The 16,650-nt window shown below is 42.1% G+C and overlaps 1 protein-coding gene across 9 annotated transcripts in view; it reads right to left on the bottom strand.

Annotated features, from left to right (window-relative positions):
• The window catches only part of FOXP1 (forkhead box P1), an 801,754-nt gene that overhangs the window by 677,694 nt on the left and 107,410 nt on the right, over positions 1 to 16,650 (bottom strand). Inside the window, exon 1 of one of the 9 annotated variants that reach the window (XM_030208064.1) lies at positions 8,534 to 8,553. The exons of the other annotated variants lie outside the window; for them this stretch is intronic. The gene's annotated coding sequence lies outside the window, so the exon portion shown is untranslated. Of the gene's footprint in view, positions 1 to 8,533; positions 8,554 to 16,650 lie in introns of those variants that run through there. 9 annotated transcript variants of the gene reach the window in all.

Genomic DNA, 16,650 nt, shown 5'->3' with positions numbered 1-16,650 from the left:
GGAAGTCCTGATCAAAGATTAAGTGGGGTTCCCTATGTATAAGAGAAGTTACGATATTTTTCTGTGTGGTAGGGTTGGGATTTAGGAAGAGGGAAGGGGAGGGTGGATGGGAAGTTGGAGGGGCTGGGGGGAGGATATTAAAGTCATTGGTTAAAGGTTATGCTTGAAATTGAAGTGGACTTAAACTTGGGACCTAGAGCAGTTAAACTTATTCTTGTTACAATTTCTTATGATATAGTTTTTCATAATTGTGTTCGTAAGATTATGGGGGGTTCTATGTTACAGGTTTTGGCAATGTATCAGTCTTCTCTTGGCATCCTTACAACGTGTATGTCACAAAGGCTACATTGAAGGGAGAATTAATAATTTGGAGGGAGAGGGGTGAAATTTGTAAAACCTTTGGTGATACAATGTATTATCTTGCTTATATTGATGAGTGTTGGATGCTTAATCTGCTGAATATTGTAAATCTTTTTTTTTATTCTATTTTTGAATGTACTTTGGCTTGTTGGATCATCAATAAAAATTTTCAATCAAATGTAAAAAAAAAAAAAAAAAATCGCTCTATTGGGTCAGATCAAGGATCCATCTAGCTCAGTATCCTGTTTCCAACAATGACCAGTCCAGGTCACAAGTATCTGGCAGAGTCCCAAATACTTGGCTGTCCCTTATGCGCATTAGTTCCCGGATTCTATATATGGTGCCCAAATTTGTGTGCCCTCCCCAAGGTGTCCGTGCAAAATAATTGAACGAGCTATGAACCATCAATATTTGGGTGCTAACAACCAATGGGGTTAATTTGTACCCTTCAGAATCTGCATGCGCCATCTGGCTGCGCAATGTTCTATAAGGCATGGTGCCTAACTCCTATAGTGTGTATCTGAAAAGGGGGTGTGGCCATAGGAGGGGTAGTCCAAAAGTTGCAAGTGTACGTCATCTTTTTTTCTCTGGGAAATGTGTGTTGTTCTAGAAGTCGTTGCTCATGGTCTTATCCCTCTCTCTTCTAGATTTTAGATACAGTAAGCATTGGAAAGAGTCTTTCTCTGATCCAATTTGGATTGATCTTCCTTTGGCGCTTAGGTAGGATTCATCATATGTTTCTTTTTGCAAAAGACTGAAGACTATCTATTTGAGAAATTTTTGTTTGTGTAATTATAATGCCCTTTGTTTATTTTATGTTTAATAATTTCATTCACTGTATTTTAATATATTGATTTTTGCAAAGTTAGTTATCTGTATTGTAAACTGCTTAGGTCCTTTCTGGATTCTGTAGTATATAAAATTTAGGAATAGATTAGATTACTTATAGACTACAAAGTCAGCATGGGTTTGGGCGTGGGAATCCACGCTAAGCGTGATTCAATAAAGGGCACACGCTTTTATAGAATTTCACTTAGCACCTATCTTTTCTGCAATCCATTTCTGAGCGCAATTCATAAAATTTCCCCCTACGCGTACAACACACTTATCCATGAAAGTGCTGGCAGTCTGTACATTTACATGTGCAAATGGTATGGAATGCAGGCACCTGGTCATTGAACCAAGGTCCCAATATCGCAATATCAGAGCCTATTCCCCCCCCCCCCCATAAAAAAAATTATGCATTCCTATGAGGACACTGCTGCAGAACAAAGCCCCATATTCGAAGTCCCCCCTCCAGTCCTTTTGATTTTATTGTAATTGACTTTGAGGTTTTTATTGAATGTGGAAATCAAGTGGAGCCAATAATTCATTCATTTGTACAAGTCAAATATGTGAAGATAGCTACTGGCTGAAATATGCCTTCCGAATTTATAAAACTTGAGATCATAAGAACATAAGAGTTGCCATACTGGGAAAGACCAAAGGTCCATCAAGCCCAATATCCTGTTTCCAACAGTGGTCAATCCAGGTCACAAGTACCTGGTAAAATCCCAAAAGTGTAACCAGATTTTATAGTGCACTTGTTTAAATATTTGTTCTGCACATTTTCTATTTATTTTTATTTTGGGTTTTTTTTTGTTTTGTTTTTTTTACAGAGCTGGTACCATCTCCACTGTACTTGCCTTCTATGTTTTCAAGTAAACTACCAACTCAATTGGTGTCTTCTGAGGAAGTCAAACTTGTTCCAAAACTGAACACAGGTTAAGTCAGTAGGCGTTAAGTTCTTTCAGTCGCTGTCCTCACCCTCCTTCACCAGGCTACAGAATTCATACTCAATTTTTCAGCCCTTCAACAAGGCTCATAACATGGAATGAACTCAGGAGAACCAAGAAACACCAGTTTAGAAGATGTAGGCCTGAAGATGTAAATATAGGTTCCTCTCCTCCCAATTTTCCCTCAACTAGCTCTTCCATCTGATTCTATTAGATTTCCCTCTTTCAGTCCTTCTGCTAATTCTCTCTCTGGCCAAAAACTGTCTCTGCTCTCACTTGTAAGAACACAAGACAAATTGTGGTCCAATGTTCTTCACCTGCTATGTGAGGATCCAACAGCCAGTTCCTCTCCCACTCACAGGCCACTGTCAGTTCTAGAAGCACTTTCCCTACCACAAAAGGGGTAAGGACCAGGACTCCCCCTCTTGTACAAGAAGCAAGGGCCAGGAACCCTTTTCCTTCCCACTTGAGGTGGGGCCGGAAACCCTTTCACCTTCCATACTTGAGGGCCCAGCTAGGAACCCAGCAGGAGAGCTGCTTCATCTTCCGCATCTAATGATGCCCTGCCCGAAATGGCTCAAGTCACTATGCAGGAGCTCCCAGTGGCCATGGTGACCTGGTGTCCAAGATTTCAGCAGCACTGACTGTAAAACTTTACAGTTTTGTGCGTCAGTACTCCTGGTGTAATTTTTGTTCAAATATTGTAAGACCAAAAAGCCCCTGGACGAAAACATTTACATTTTAGCTTCTCTCCTTCAGTTATCATTCACTGATTGAATTTCTTGCTATTCTTAATTTCCCCTCACAATGCTTTTGAGCTGCTAAAATTAAATGCCTGACATGCAGATATTATGTAGATCGGAGATAAATACCGAAGGTTAATGTCTCTCCACCACTGTGGCACTTTAATTACAGGAAACAAATTACATCCTTATAAAAATATTTACCTCCAGAATTTTGTTTTCCAGAGCATATCATACTGTCATTTAAAAGGAGCCTGTAAAGTGCAACAGAGAATAGATTTTATTTGTCTTGTTGCATAGCTAATGCAGTATCTTCAGTACAAAATTAATTGTTTTTATTTCTACTTTAATTGTATTTCATTTAGCTTATTCAGTTAACTATGCACCCTTTTGCCGCACCTTGTTTTAGTACGGTATAACAGCCCTGTAGGTTGCTGACTACCATAACAAATGAAGTAAATGAATACTGTTTGTGAGCCACATCACAAGTAACATTATTCCAGCAGTCTGGGAACACTGGGCCTCAAAGCTGTGGCCTGGTGCTCTCGGAACAGTTCAGTGTCATTCCCCCCTCCCCCCAATCACAACCACCTCCCTCAAAGACTCCGCCCCCATCATCCCTGTAGATTCTACCAGCATGTTCCCTAATAGTACAGTGGTCTTCAGCAGTAGCAATTCCCCGAAGCTCCTACCCTGCCAGTACCATCTCCAAAATGGCTAGGGTCATTTTATGTGAATGTGAGCCAAGGAGGAGGCACACAGATCCAACTGAAAAATACAGCGAGACAAAGGGAGTGGGAAATAGAACAGGCTGACCAGGAACGAATGAGGAGACTTCAAATGATGGTAAAACATTTACGTGTAAAGACTCGACACAGCACCGTGTTTCGGCTGTAAGCCTGCTTCAGGAGTCTTTGTATGACATAGGTAATAACATTGGTACAAGCAGATGAAGAATTATGGTCTTGAGAAAGACCTTTGTGGGGAAAACTGGAAATCCAGCATTAAATGAGCTGTCTCTGCTCTGAGTGAAAAAAAAAACTGGCGCTGAAAAAACAAAAAACAAAAGCCTGTTTAAACATTATTCTAAAAGAATAGTGCTTAAGTCCCAGGGTCGCTCATAAATAGAGGCACATCCATTTGCACCAGACATGGTGCAAATGCCCCCACCTAAATTTACACACAGAACCACTCCCTTATTCTATGATTGCACATGTAACAAAAAACCACACCCACGATCCAGCCAAAACCACCTATGGCCCCTTATTATAGGAGTGATTAAAACAGTTATGGGTAATGAACACGTGAAAAGGGGATTAAGAGTTAAAAGCAGCCTAAGAAAGGTGGGCTTTTAGCCTAGATTTGAACAGGGTTATAAATGAAGCTTGATGAACCGACTCAGGCATACGGTGCAGCACATAGTAACATAGTAAATGAAGGCAGATAAAGACCTGAATGGTCCATCCAGTCTGCCCAACTAGATAAGACTCATTTTACATGGTATATGATACTTTTACCCGAGTTTGATTTGACCTTGCCATTCTCAGGGCACAGACCATAGAAGTCCGCCCAGCACTGTTCTTGTACTAAAAGTTCTGAAGATTCTGGAATCCTAAAGAGTTACAAGATTCCAGAATCCCAATTAGTAGCAGCATTCCATGTAGAACCCAAAGAGTAACATAGTAAATGACAGCAGATAAAGACCTGTACAGTCCATCCAGTCTGCCCAACAAAATAAACTCATTTACAAGGAGATTCTGGCATTGGCAGTAGAGGAGAAGGGTACAATTAAGAGAAACTTAGGGGTCCTTTTATCAAGCTGCGGGAAAAAGGGCCATGTGCTGGTGGCTAGGGATGTTTTTCCCACATGCCAGGGCCCTTTCTACTGCAGTGGGTTAAAAAAAAAAAACCCAGCACATATGACCATGCGGTGAGAGGACAGGAGTTCCTGTACAAATGGCCAATTCATCAGTGTAAAATTCTAAAGCTGGACCTTATTGAATCCTGGTCAGACAACCATCACATCCATCTTCTTGTAGACTGGTCAGGGCAGGTCTAGACACTAGGTGTCCACCTAGGGCAGGAGTTGGGGGGGGGGATGAGGTGGCCCAGTTCCAGTGCATGCAGTACCCTTTCCCCAGCTCGGCCTGCCATTACCACCCCCTACCTCCTCTTGCACTAGCCTGTAAGCACAGGCCTACACTCATGTGCTGCCTTGTCCAGAGTTCCTGTTGGAAAGGACACAACAGCACTTCTGCAGGTCCATGCAGTGCTCAATCTTCTCTAAGTGTTGGGCAGCCTGGGAGGAGGCATGGGCAAAGTATCAGCAGTGGCCCAGAAATGGGGAGGGGTGAAGAGAGGACAGACATGGGATGAAGACAGGAAATCAGATGCAGGCCACTGGGGGGGGGGGGGGGGGAAGAGCTGAAGATTCACCTAGGTCCTCCAATACCATTCAGCCGGTCTCAGAACCTGCCAAAGGATAAGTAGAGTCTGCCACTAAAGTGTTGTCCTTAGCAAACCTAAGACACTTGAACATAGCCCTCATTCCTGTTCAAGTGAGAAGGGAACCATTTGCCATGACCCAAAATGTTTGCCTACCCCTTCAGCTAGAAGAATCTGATTTGACAGATGCCAATCCTAGTTTACCTTACAAATCAGAGTGGCTCGATACGGAGAATACTATTCCAATTAGAGTGAAAGTAGCCAGCGTTAACTGTCTATATTTATCCGAAGACGTGTACTGTAGGTGTGAAATATCATGGCAAGGTTTCTATTTTCAGACCTATGAAGAGTTAAAAATGCTGGCTGCCTCCAATCCCACAGGCCTAAAACCTGACATTTATAATTCAGACTAGTGGCAATTACATTTTTTTTAAAGTGCAAATCAAACCCATTCTGAAGTATAGGGTGGTCCAGCTGTCCCATAATTGATGGCTGGCCCTCAGCTGTGTATTGATTGCCTCAAAAAATTCACAGTAGCTTAATTACAAAACAGGAAACCTCAATAGCGGGTTACAGTATCGGGTCACAGTGCACCTGGACAGCTTTGAAAAAAAAAAAAAAAAGCTTTTTTTTTTCAGAACCAGCTAAAGATCTCTAACTCCAGGAAATGGCTACAGTATACACATGGCCACTATCTTACAGGATACATTGTATTCTAGAAGATATGGATTAAAGCATCACATGATATATGTCTGTACTACTGTCCCTGTGCCACAGGAAGTGACCGATACACATAATATGCAAGAACCTGTAATTTAATGATTTGCAAATGGGACTTTATACACAGACAAGTCACCCCTGAAAATATAAACAAAATATACAGAAACAAATGAAAACACAAAAGGGGTAATCCACAGCGATCAACTTTTTTTTTCTCTCTCTCTCTCTCTCTCTCAAATACTGGCCAACACCGGCTGAGTACTGGTGCTGAATATCTGGGCAGTTGATGGTCTGCTGGGAATTACCCAGGCACTGTCGACAGTGGAGTAGCCAGGAATTATTATTATTAAACCGGGGGGGGGGGGGGGGGTCTCCTGTCCCCCTTGTACCTTAAAATCACCTCCACACCAGTCTTCACCCAGGCAGTGACACTGTGTCCTGACCCAGGACTCTCTCTGAACCATCCCGCCCTTCAAAAAACAGGAAGTTGTATCAGAAGGGGTGGGACAGTTCAGAGATAAAAGTTCCTGTGCAGGCCAAGCAGCCTATGAGTGTCGCTGCTTGGGTGAAGACTGGAGCAGAGATGATTTTAAGGCATGTGGGGGGGGGAGGGGGAGAAAACTGCAGAGCTTTGCAGGGCTGGGAAGGGAAGTGAGAGATGCCAGACTGTGCGACGGGCAGGAGGGGGCACAGAATACACATCAACTGTCTGACAGGGGGGTGCGTACACAGCACACACACCTTGAATGGATACATCACTGACTGACAATATTCAATGGCAAAACTTCAATAGCCATCTGGTTAAATTTAGGACACCCTTTTTGCTGTTCCAAGTTAACTGGATAGTTACCTGGGTTCCACTGCCCAGGTAACTCCCGGTTGCATTATGGCACCGATTTCAATGGGCAGGATTGGACACTACAAATCCCACACTGATCTGGGATGTAAATGCAAAGCCAGAACTGGCTAAACAAGTCTCCAGCCTGGAACTGGGTAACTTGGGCATCTCTGTAAATAGCAGTACAGCACCAACCAGTCTGCTAAAATGGCTTGGTGCATAAATGCAAGGGGAGGGGGGGGGCATGTTATGTAGGCTACTTACAGAATACTGCAAGTTCAATGAGATAAGTCCTGCCTCCAAACGGCAGTATGAGCTAGTGAGCCGGCCCTGGATTCGAAGCTCTAGTGTTCTAGGGGAGCTGAAAGTGAAAAATCAGAATGCAGATTTGTGCATGCAGTGGGGACAAAACCAAGAATGAATCTGGCTCTTTAGTGGACCTCGGGTGGTGGGAGGCGGGGGCTGGTGGTTAGGAAGTGGGGATAGTGCTGGGCAGACTTATACGGTCTGTGCCAGAGCCGGTGGTGGGAGGCGGGGGCTGGTGGTTGGGAGGCGGGGATAGTGCTGGGCAGACTTATACGGTCTGTGCCCTGAAGAGGACAGGTACAAATCAAAGTAGGGTATACACAAAAAGTAGCACATATGAGTTTGAGTTTATCTTGTTGGGCAGACTGGATGCACCATGCAGGTCTTTTTCTGCCATCATCTACTATGTTACTATGTTACTTACAGAATACTGCAAGTTATGTGTATAAATGCCAGGAAATCTTGGTGTAAATCCCCGCGCCCGATATCCTTTATTGTATAACAACGCGCACAAATTAAAGGAACGCCCCTGATCCGCCCTGACCCTCACACCCCCTTTTTGGACCCACGCTTAAATTTACACATGGACATTTTGATTCCAATTGGCACCAATAATTGCTTATTAAGATCTCAATCAGTACCAGTCGGCTCATTATTCACTTAAACTGCAAATGCAAATTGGGTCCGCACGCAAATTTGCATGTGCAACTTTTAACACTTTTTATAAAATTGAGGGTAAGTGTTCTTATAGAATAGGCTCACTACCCTGACAAAAGATGGTGCCCTGTTATATAACTGGCTGCTGTACAGTTATATGCCACTGAAAATCCAAGGACCACCCAGGCAGCAGGTGATAACCAGGAAGGAGACCCGGTTACTTCCTGCTGAATATAAGTGCTATATGCTAAATAATAATATCAAGTGAATAATTTGACAAAAGTATAAAAATTAAAGAGTAAATCAAACTGAGGTTTTTGAGCCAATGAAGAGTCCAAACCCAGAGAGTCACATAAAACACTAAAATAGTGACCGGGGACATACAGAGGCTTGTCCCTCCATTAATTATAAAATATTATTGAGAACCACATAAAAGGTGTTTTGAAGCAAACTCCTTAAAATTTTTGTGGTTGAGTCATTTCAATTTAAAGGAATATCAGCTCCAACATTTTAAAAACTTTTGATAAGACAGTTTTGCGGGACTGATAAAACTACTAAACAATCTTTGCAAGTTATGATGTCTTTCACAATGTACATTTTAGTCAGCAATAAACAATAAAATTCCTGCTTTTCTCCAGCAGCAATAGGGATACCACTATGCTGAATCTGGAAGAGAAAAGTAAACTTACAAATTAAGGCTTGGCCCTTGAGCAGATTAGTGGGATGCAGAGAGATCCTGCCTCTGTGATGGGGTCCTATGACAAGGTATCCATTGACTTGTCCTGCAAAACCATTGCAGATCTGAAATGCATTTGAAGAGATGTCGACTAGAGCCTTGTCTTTCTGTTCTAGTTCACAAACCAAATAAAGAGTATTCAATTCGAATGAGGAGAAAATGAACGGGTTTAAAACTTTTTTTTTTTTTTAATAACCCACTTCACTTTTAACTCAAAAGAACTCCACCTCTCCAGTGTAGCAGAAAGATTGTTCAATAGCTTAGACCTTATACATTTATCTACAAGAGGTTTACATGGAAATACCTTAGCGTACCTGAATATAACTCACTGAGCTACTACTGAAAAAGATCTGAGCAAAATCCAAATAAATACAGTAAAGGTCAGTGAAGAAGTTGTCAGCGATCCTTTTTTATTGGGCTAACTACATAGGTGTTAAGTACCTTTGAAAAGCTTTTATGATGAAAATTAAAAATTAGAAAAAAAGACCAATACCCAAGATCTATATTTGCTTTCAGAAGCATTATTTACACATTTTAGGAATGCAGAGAATAATTACGAGCCCTTTTACAAAAGCACGCTGAAAATGGCCTGCGGTAGTGTAGACGCGTGTTTTGGGCACACGCAGAATCATTTTTCAGCGCACCTGTAAAAAAATGCCTTTTTTTTTTTTTTTTTTTTTTTTAAAGATTTTTGCTGAAAACGGACATGCAGCAAAATCAGAATTGCTGCGCATCCATTTTGGGTCTACAACCTTACCGCCAGCCATAAACTTAGCGGTAATGACCTAAGCATGCCAAATACCACTTGGTGCACATCCGAAATAAAAATTATTTTTCAGCCGCGTGCATAGAGCCTTACGCAGCTTAGTAAAAGGGCCCCTTAGGTTTTTGGGTGTACAAAGAAGACCCGAATATGTAGGCAAGGTACATTTTCACTGCCTAGTAACTACCTGATTGATGGATTAATGCACCAGATTGAGGAGGAGGGGGGGGAGGGGGGGAGAGAGAGAGAGAGAGATGCTGACCCTAGGGTAGGGTGCAGAAGGAAAAAGGAAGAGAAAGGGGAGAAGCTGGATATGGGGAGGGGACAGGAACACGGCACAGAAAGGCAATAATGGATACAGGAGAATAGAACCGGGACACAGAGGGGAGATGCTGAATAGAATGGATAAGAGATACAGAGGGAAGATGGATAGTGGACAAAGAAGAAATGTTGAAAGCATAAGAAACCCTGGAAAGGGAGGTAAGAAAAACCCCCAGAAAGGAGTCACTGGAACCAAAGTGATGCTCATAAAACAAAGATAGAAAAATGTACATTTTTCTGACTGAAGATAGATAAAGATATACGCATATACACACATGCAATGATCCACCACAATTAATTGTGATTACATTTTTTAATCCCATGATTAAGTTTCAAATAAAAATCAATCATTGCCCACCTCTTGATATAAGAAAATGTATTCTCTAAAATAAAAAATAAAAAAACAAAGAGGGAAAGAAACACCCACACCTTTCTAAGATGCAGTTTCTTCTGTGTTGGTGTTGGGCTGTGGTTTCAGTTAAGTACTGCATGATTACACTCTTTCTATATTCCACAACTTTCATAAAGGGATTATCATAATGATGGACAACTGTTTGCTTTCTAAAAGTATAGTGCACCTAGGGAGGAACCTTTCTACTAAGTTGTACTAAGAAATGAGCTTAGCATGTACTTCCACAGGACTTTACCTGTACTCTAATCCCATTTCTGGTGCAGCTGTAGCAGAGGTAATTTTCTATTTTTAATATATGACCATACGCTGTGAGCATTTCCACACAGCCATAAAAAATAAACCAAATATCACTATTTAGGAGGCACTAGATGCATGATGCTCCTGCATCATGGATGCACTAACCAGTTAGAGCAGCAGTAATATCAGTGTGAGCTAGCCACACCCATTTTCCATCCCTAAATACCTCGCACTTAGTGCCCACAGATGGATAAACTAGCACAGACCCCTGGATTCTATATAGCGCTCCACACCCAAAATTCAGGCGTATTCTGTAACAACGTGTGTAACGTAATTGGCTTACCAAGCCAATCAGCATTGTTAACAGGACTTAAGCAATAATGAGCACTAATGGGCAATAATTTGAATTTGTGCGTATAACTCGTTAAGCATATGCTGTAACACACTACACCTAAATCCTAATGCGCGCTAAAAGTGGTGTGGTGATGGGTGGGGAAATTGGCATTTCATGAGTGTTCCAAAATTTATGCCCGTTGTTACAGACTATGGCCCAGTGCGCCTAAATCTACATGCCGGGATTTACACCACAATTTCGCTGGTGTAAACGGAGGCACGCAGTTTTAGGCATAGAATATCAACTAGGCATATTCTATACACTGCACCTAATCTAGGCACTGCTTATTGAACACGTTTAGACAGAAATGTTTTCTGCATGGATTTTTAGGTGCCCTCATAGAATCCCCCCAGAATGCTTTTGTGCATCCTGCATTAGGCCACTTATGTTGCATTAGGTGCGTGTTAACGCTTAACAAAAGCTTAGTAAAAAGGACTGCACTTAGTGGTGGACTGCACTTAGTGGTGGGCTCCTCCCTCCCCCCCCCCCCCCCCCCCATAGAAAGTCCTGTGATTTAAGTACATTATTTCTGATGCCTTTCATTACACTTTTTGTTTTTATTCATATGGACATACCATAACTTCTCTCTGTTTTTGGACTTGCTGTTCAAAGAAAATGAACCACATTCATTAAAATGCATACAGAATGTTACGTGTTAATTATACCTTTTCTAGACAGACAAAGCTGTATTTTAAAAAAGCCACACAAGCTCTCTATGAAAGAAACTTGGTTGACTTTCACTTTCAGGTTTCCTGGAATCTGGGGGGGGGGGGGGGGGGGGGGAACAGCTTTTGAGTCACTAAATATGGCCATTATAGTAACCCAATTTTTTCCAAATTTATCAGTATGCACATCTCTCTAAATTATGCCAAGTCTGAGTTCTGAAGTGTTAAGTAGGAAAGTTGAGGGAAGGAAATTATGAATATCACTGATGCACTGAGCAGAAACGAAGGGGAAAAAAACACAGTTGCTATAGGCCTGACAGTGACTAATAGTGGGGAAAAATATATCTAAAATTACAATTAGGAATACACACAGAGAAAGGAGCTATATAAAACTGCTGAGAATGTTGAGTCTTCCCCCCCCCCCTTCGTGATAACGTCTTCTTGCTCTGTGCCGGCTTTGTGTCAACTGGAACCAACTCTCTATTAGGCTGGGATGCTGTGTTCAATTCATAAATATCCATGGAATTCTTCCCTATTTCTGTATCTCATGACTGCCGAGAGACTAGGCCAGGCCCGGGGCAAGGGCGCCCCGCCTCCGCCCCCTCGCCGCCCTCTGTCGCTCCCCCTGCCACTGCAGTCCCCGGTCTCACCTGCCTGCCTCCAAGGCTCCGGGCCCCCTGCATTCGAAGTGGCAGTCGCAGATCTCCTCTCTTCTGGCCTTCCCTCCCTGTGTCCCGCCCTTGTCTGATGTAACTTCTGGTTTCCGCGAGGGTGGGCCACAGGGAGGGAAGGCCAGACGAGAGGAGATCTGCGACTGCTGCTTCAAATGCAGGGGGCCCGGAGCCAAGGAGGCAGGCGGGTGAGACCAGGGACTGCAGCGGCGGCGGCCTGACCCCAGCGCCGGGCCCCCCTTGGAAGCCCGGACCTGGGGAATTTTGTCCTCCCTGCCCCCCCCCCCTCTCGGCGGCCCTGCTGTATACTAGCCAGAAACCACAGACAAAGGCACACACAGTAAGTCTGGCCACTAGATGCCACAGCTGAGTGGAGTGGTACAGGTAGACATGAATCATTTGTTTACCCTTTCCAAAAATACTAGGACTAGAGGGCACACAATGAAGCTACTAGGTAGTAAATTTAAAACAAACCAGAGACAGTATTTTATTTTTTCACTCAACGTGTAAACGCTTGAATTTATTGCCAGAAAAGATAGTAAAAGCAGTTCACTTAGCAGGGTTTAAAAATTTTGGATAATTTCCTTAAAAAACATCCATAAACCATTATTAAGATGGACTTAGGAAAAAGTCCACTGCTTTTTTCTAGGATAAGCAGCATAAAATCCGTTTTACTCTTTTGGGATCTTGCCTATAGCAGCTATGTTCCTTCGTTTCTGCTCAGTGTATCAGTGATATTCATAATTTCCTTCTCTCTCCTACTTGTGAGCTGGATTGGTCACTGTTGGAAATAGGATGCTGGACCTTCAGTTTTTCTCAGTTCAGCAACACTTATATTCTTATGTTATGCTCCCTCTTACTCTTTTTCGATGGGCTGTGAATGTCTCCACAACATCTCCAGCCAGCAGAAGCTGGACTGGAAAGTGAACACAGGTCATGGCAGCCATCAATGAGCCATACAGCTGGTTCCATTAAAATATTTCCACAGTTTTTCAAGTTATGGTTTATTTAAAATGTAATATACTGCTCTTCCTGCGGGCAAAACAGGGCATCCTACAAATAAAAATAATATAAAAAAAAGAAGAGAACGCCATTTTATAACAGGAAAGAAACCAAATCAAACACCATTGCATGGTCCTAGATAAGCTGAGTACAGAAGAATAAGACTTCTTAGCATCCGAGGGAAGGCAAAGAATCTGAACCCCAAAATCATGTTCCATAGTCTACCTGTGTTGTTCAAATTCTGAACAAAAGGCTTCATAAAACTTAAGAAGTCTTTTTCTAACTAATTAGCCCATGCTATTTTCTACAGGGACCATTTTATTCCCATAGACTCAGCTGCAGAGAGCATGCGCTAATTATTAGTAAAAAAGACCCCCTTAATCAGCAGGAGTACATAAGTGTTACCATAGTGGGAAAGACCGAAGGTCCATCAAGCCCAGTATCCTGTTTCCAACACTGGCCAATCCAGGTCACAAGTACCTGGCAAGATCCCAAAACAGTACAATGCTTAAAAATAAGCAGTGGATTTTCCCAAGTTCATTTTAATAATAGCTTATGAACTTTTCTTTTAGGAAATTATCCAAACCTTTTTTAAGCTCTGTTAAGCTAACTGCTTTTACCACATTCTCTGGCAACAAATTGCAGAGTTTAATTACATGCTGAGTGAAGAAATATTTTTTCTGATTTGTTACTTTATTGCGTGCCCCTTAGTCCTAGTATTTTTGGAAAGAGTAAACAAGCAATTCACATCTACCTGTTCTACTCCACTCATTTATTTCATATATCTCTATCATCTCTCTCCTCAACTGTCTTTTCCCCAAACTGAAGAGCCCTAGCCACTTTAGCTTTTCCTCACAGGGAAGTCATCCCATCCCCTTTATCATTTTGGTCACCCTTTTCTGTACCTTTTCCCAATTCCGCTATATCTTTTTTGAGATGCGGTGACCAGAATTGCACACAGTATTCAAGGTGCAGTTGCACCATGGAGCAATACAAAGGCATTATATAACAGTCTCAGTTTTGTTTTCCATTCCTTTCCTAATAATTTCTAACATTCCACTTGTTTTCTTAGCCACCGCTGCACACTGAGCAAAATACTGGTTCCTTATGGAGATAGACATCTCTCTCACACACACAATACTCCTATACCCACTGCTAAGGTCCAACTGAACATGTCTGTCTTCTACTCTGGGTCCTCCATGTTTGCTGGTTGCCCAGATAATCCCTTGCTGTCTCTAACGCTGGAGTACTCTCCCCTGTAATGTAATTTCTCAGTCATAACACTAAGAGCAAGTTGATAACTTGCTCACGGAGCTCATGTTTGCTGATTTATTATGCATTACTCATTTTATTATAAACTCTCCATCTCGGTGAATTGTTACATATGCACAGGCTGATTAATTATGATAGGATTCTTCCTACATTACAGACGGAAGACAAGATTTGCTTATTTTTCAAAGCACAGATTTCTATAAGCTTTTGTATTGGGTGATACATAGAAAAAAAAAATTAAACTGAACTTTGAGCAGACTGTTCCCTATTATTTTAATACCAAGATTTAGAGCATTATCTACTAAGCATTTTAACCCCCCCATGGGCACAAAACTGGAGAAACCCTTTAGTAAGGTGAACCTTAATTCTGAGAGGGGAGAGGGAGGAACCAGATGTGACGATGAATTGTACATTTCTTTTTAACTTATCCCTTCATACTCTGCAAATGCATTTCCTAGTCCTTCAACCAATCCAATGACTGGATCCCCAAGACCCTGCTCCAAGATGACAATACTCTTGACTGGTAAACTTCCTGACATCTGCCTCCATGTACCATAAATCAGGACAGTAACAGCACGCCTGCGACTTATAAGACGTTCACATTGTTTCTGCGATTTAAAGGAAGCTTTTGCTGTGGTGGGAGGCAATGATTTTATCCCCTGGAATCCTATACAGCACGCCTAGCATTCCGTGCTGAAATCCAAGCATATTCTTTAACAACGCGTGTATCTTAATTGGCTTAAGCCAATCAACAGTACTTAAGCAATAATGAGCATTAAATTGGCAATAATTAGAATTTACGTGCACAACTCGCTAAGCATATTCTGTAATGCAGTGCACCCAAGTTCTAACACGCTCAGGCAAAAAGGGGCATGGTTATGGATGAGGAAATGATTGTTCTGTGGGCATTCCAAAATTTATGTGCATAGTTATAGAATATGACCCAATGCGCCTAATCTATATGCCGGGATTTACGTCATGTTTTTGTTGATGTAAATGGATGCGCATAGTTTTAGGTGCTGGGATATCAACTAAGCGTAAATGTTTTCCGTGCAGATTTTTTTCTTTTTTAGGCACCTTATACAGAATCCCCCCAAGTGCTGGTTCTTTATTGTTTACCATGTTGGCTGACTCACGTCTACTATTGATTACTGTTAAAGGTTACCAAATCCGTGCAGAACACCTAAGGGCCCTTTTACTAAGGCGCGCTGAAAAATGGCCTGGGTAGTGTAGGCACAGATTTTGGGTGCGCGCTGATCCATTTTTCAGCGCGCCTGTTAAAAAAGGCCTTTTTTGCCGAAAATGGACGTGCGGCAAAAACAAAACTGCCGCACATGCATTTTGGGTCCGAGACCTTACCGCCAGCCATTGACCTAGCGGTAAAGAACCCGAGCGATAATGACCTACGTGTGTGAAATGCCACTTGGCGCGCATCCATTACGCATGCCCGAAAATATGCAAGATTTTCGGACACGCACCAAAAATGAAATTACTGCAAGAGCCATGCAATAGTTGGGCAGTAACTCCATTTTGGCACGCGTTGGGCACGTGTAGACGCTTACACGGCTCAGCAAAATGGCCCCCTACTGTCTTGTATTTTGTCTCCTTGTCATCTTGACTGTGAGCCCACCAGGGATAGAGAAAGTACCTTTAAATAATATGTAAACCGCTTTGGTTGTAGCACAAAAAAGGTGGCATATCAAATCCATGACCCTTACCCCTTTGAAAGGGCATTAATTACCTTATTACACTTTTCATGCAAGAATCTGCGATGTTTATAAAACGAAAAAAGTATGCAAAAGAGCCATCAGTGCACATAAAAAACAGTTAATGCCAAAATTTGACAGCACCTTGGGGAGGTGTAGCTAAGACATTGCTATTACATCTAAGTTAGCATGCTAATTGTAACCCTTGTAAATTAACAGAAAACTCATTTGGACATCATTAACATGACCTACTTAATGCATGTTAGGTTAGTACATTAGCCCCACCCCCACCCAACCAGTCTACGCTTGGAGAGCCAGTGAGACAGATCTCTATATAGTGGGCACCCAAGGTATATTAATTATGGACATCTTGAAAACCAGGCTGGTTAGGTGAATCTCCATGGTACCACTGGGGGAGGGGGTTATGTATCACTTAATATCACAAAGTTTAGGCTTTGCATAGTTTTAATCAATGCAGGAAACATTGGTCAAGTATGTAAAAAAAAAAAAAAAAAAAAAAAAAGCTTGTGAAAAAGGATGAAAGGGAAAAGCCCAGTCTTTGCTTTTCTTTAGAAAATTCCTAATGTCAAGGCTACTGGGTGTCCTAGAAGTGGATTTCCCCACTTA

This window comes from Microcaecilia unicolor, chromosome 6 (assembly GCF_901765095.1).
Source record: "Microcaecilia unicolor chromosome 6, aMicUni1.1, whole genome shotgun sequence".
NCBI classification, from domain to species: Eukaryota; Metazoa; Chordata; class Amphibia; order Gymnophiona; family Siphonopidae; genus Microcaecilia; species Microcaecilia unicolor.
The sequence above is the reverse complement of the archived record's forward strand: the minus strand, read 5'-3'. Positions and strand labels throughout refer to the sequence as shown.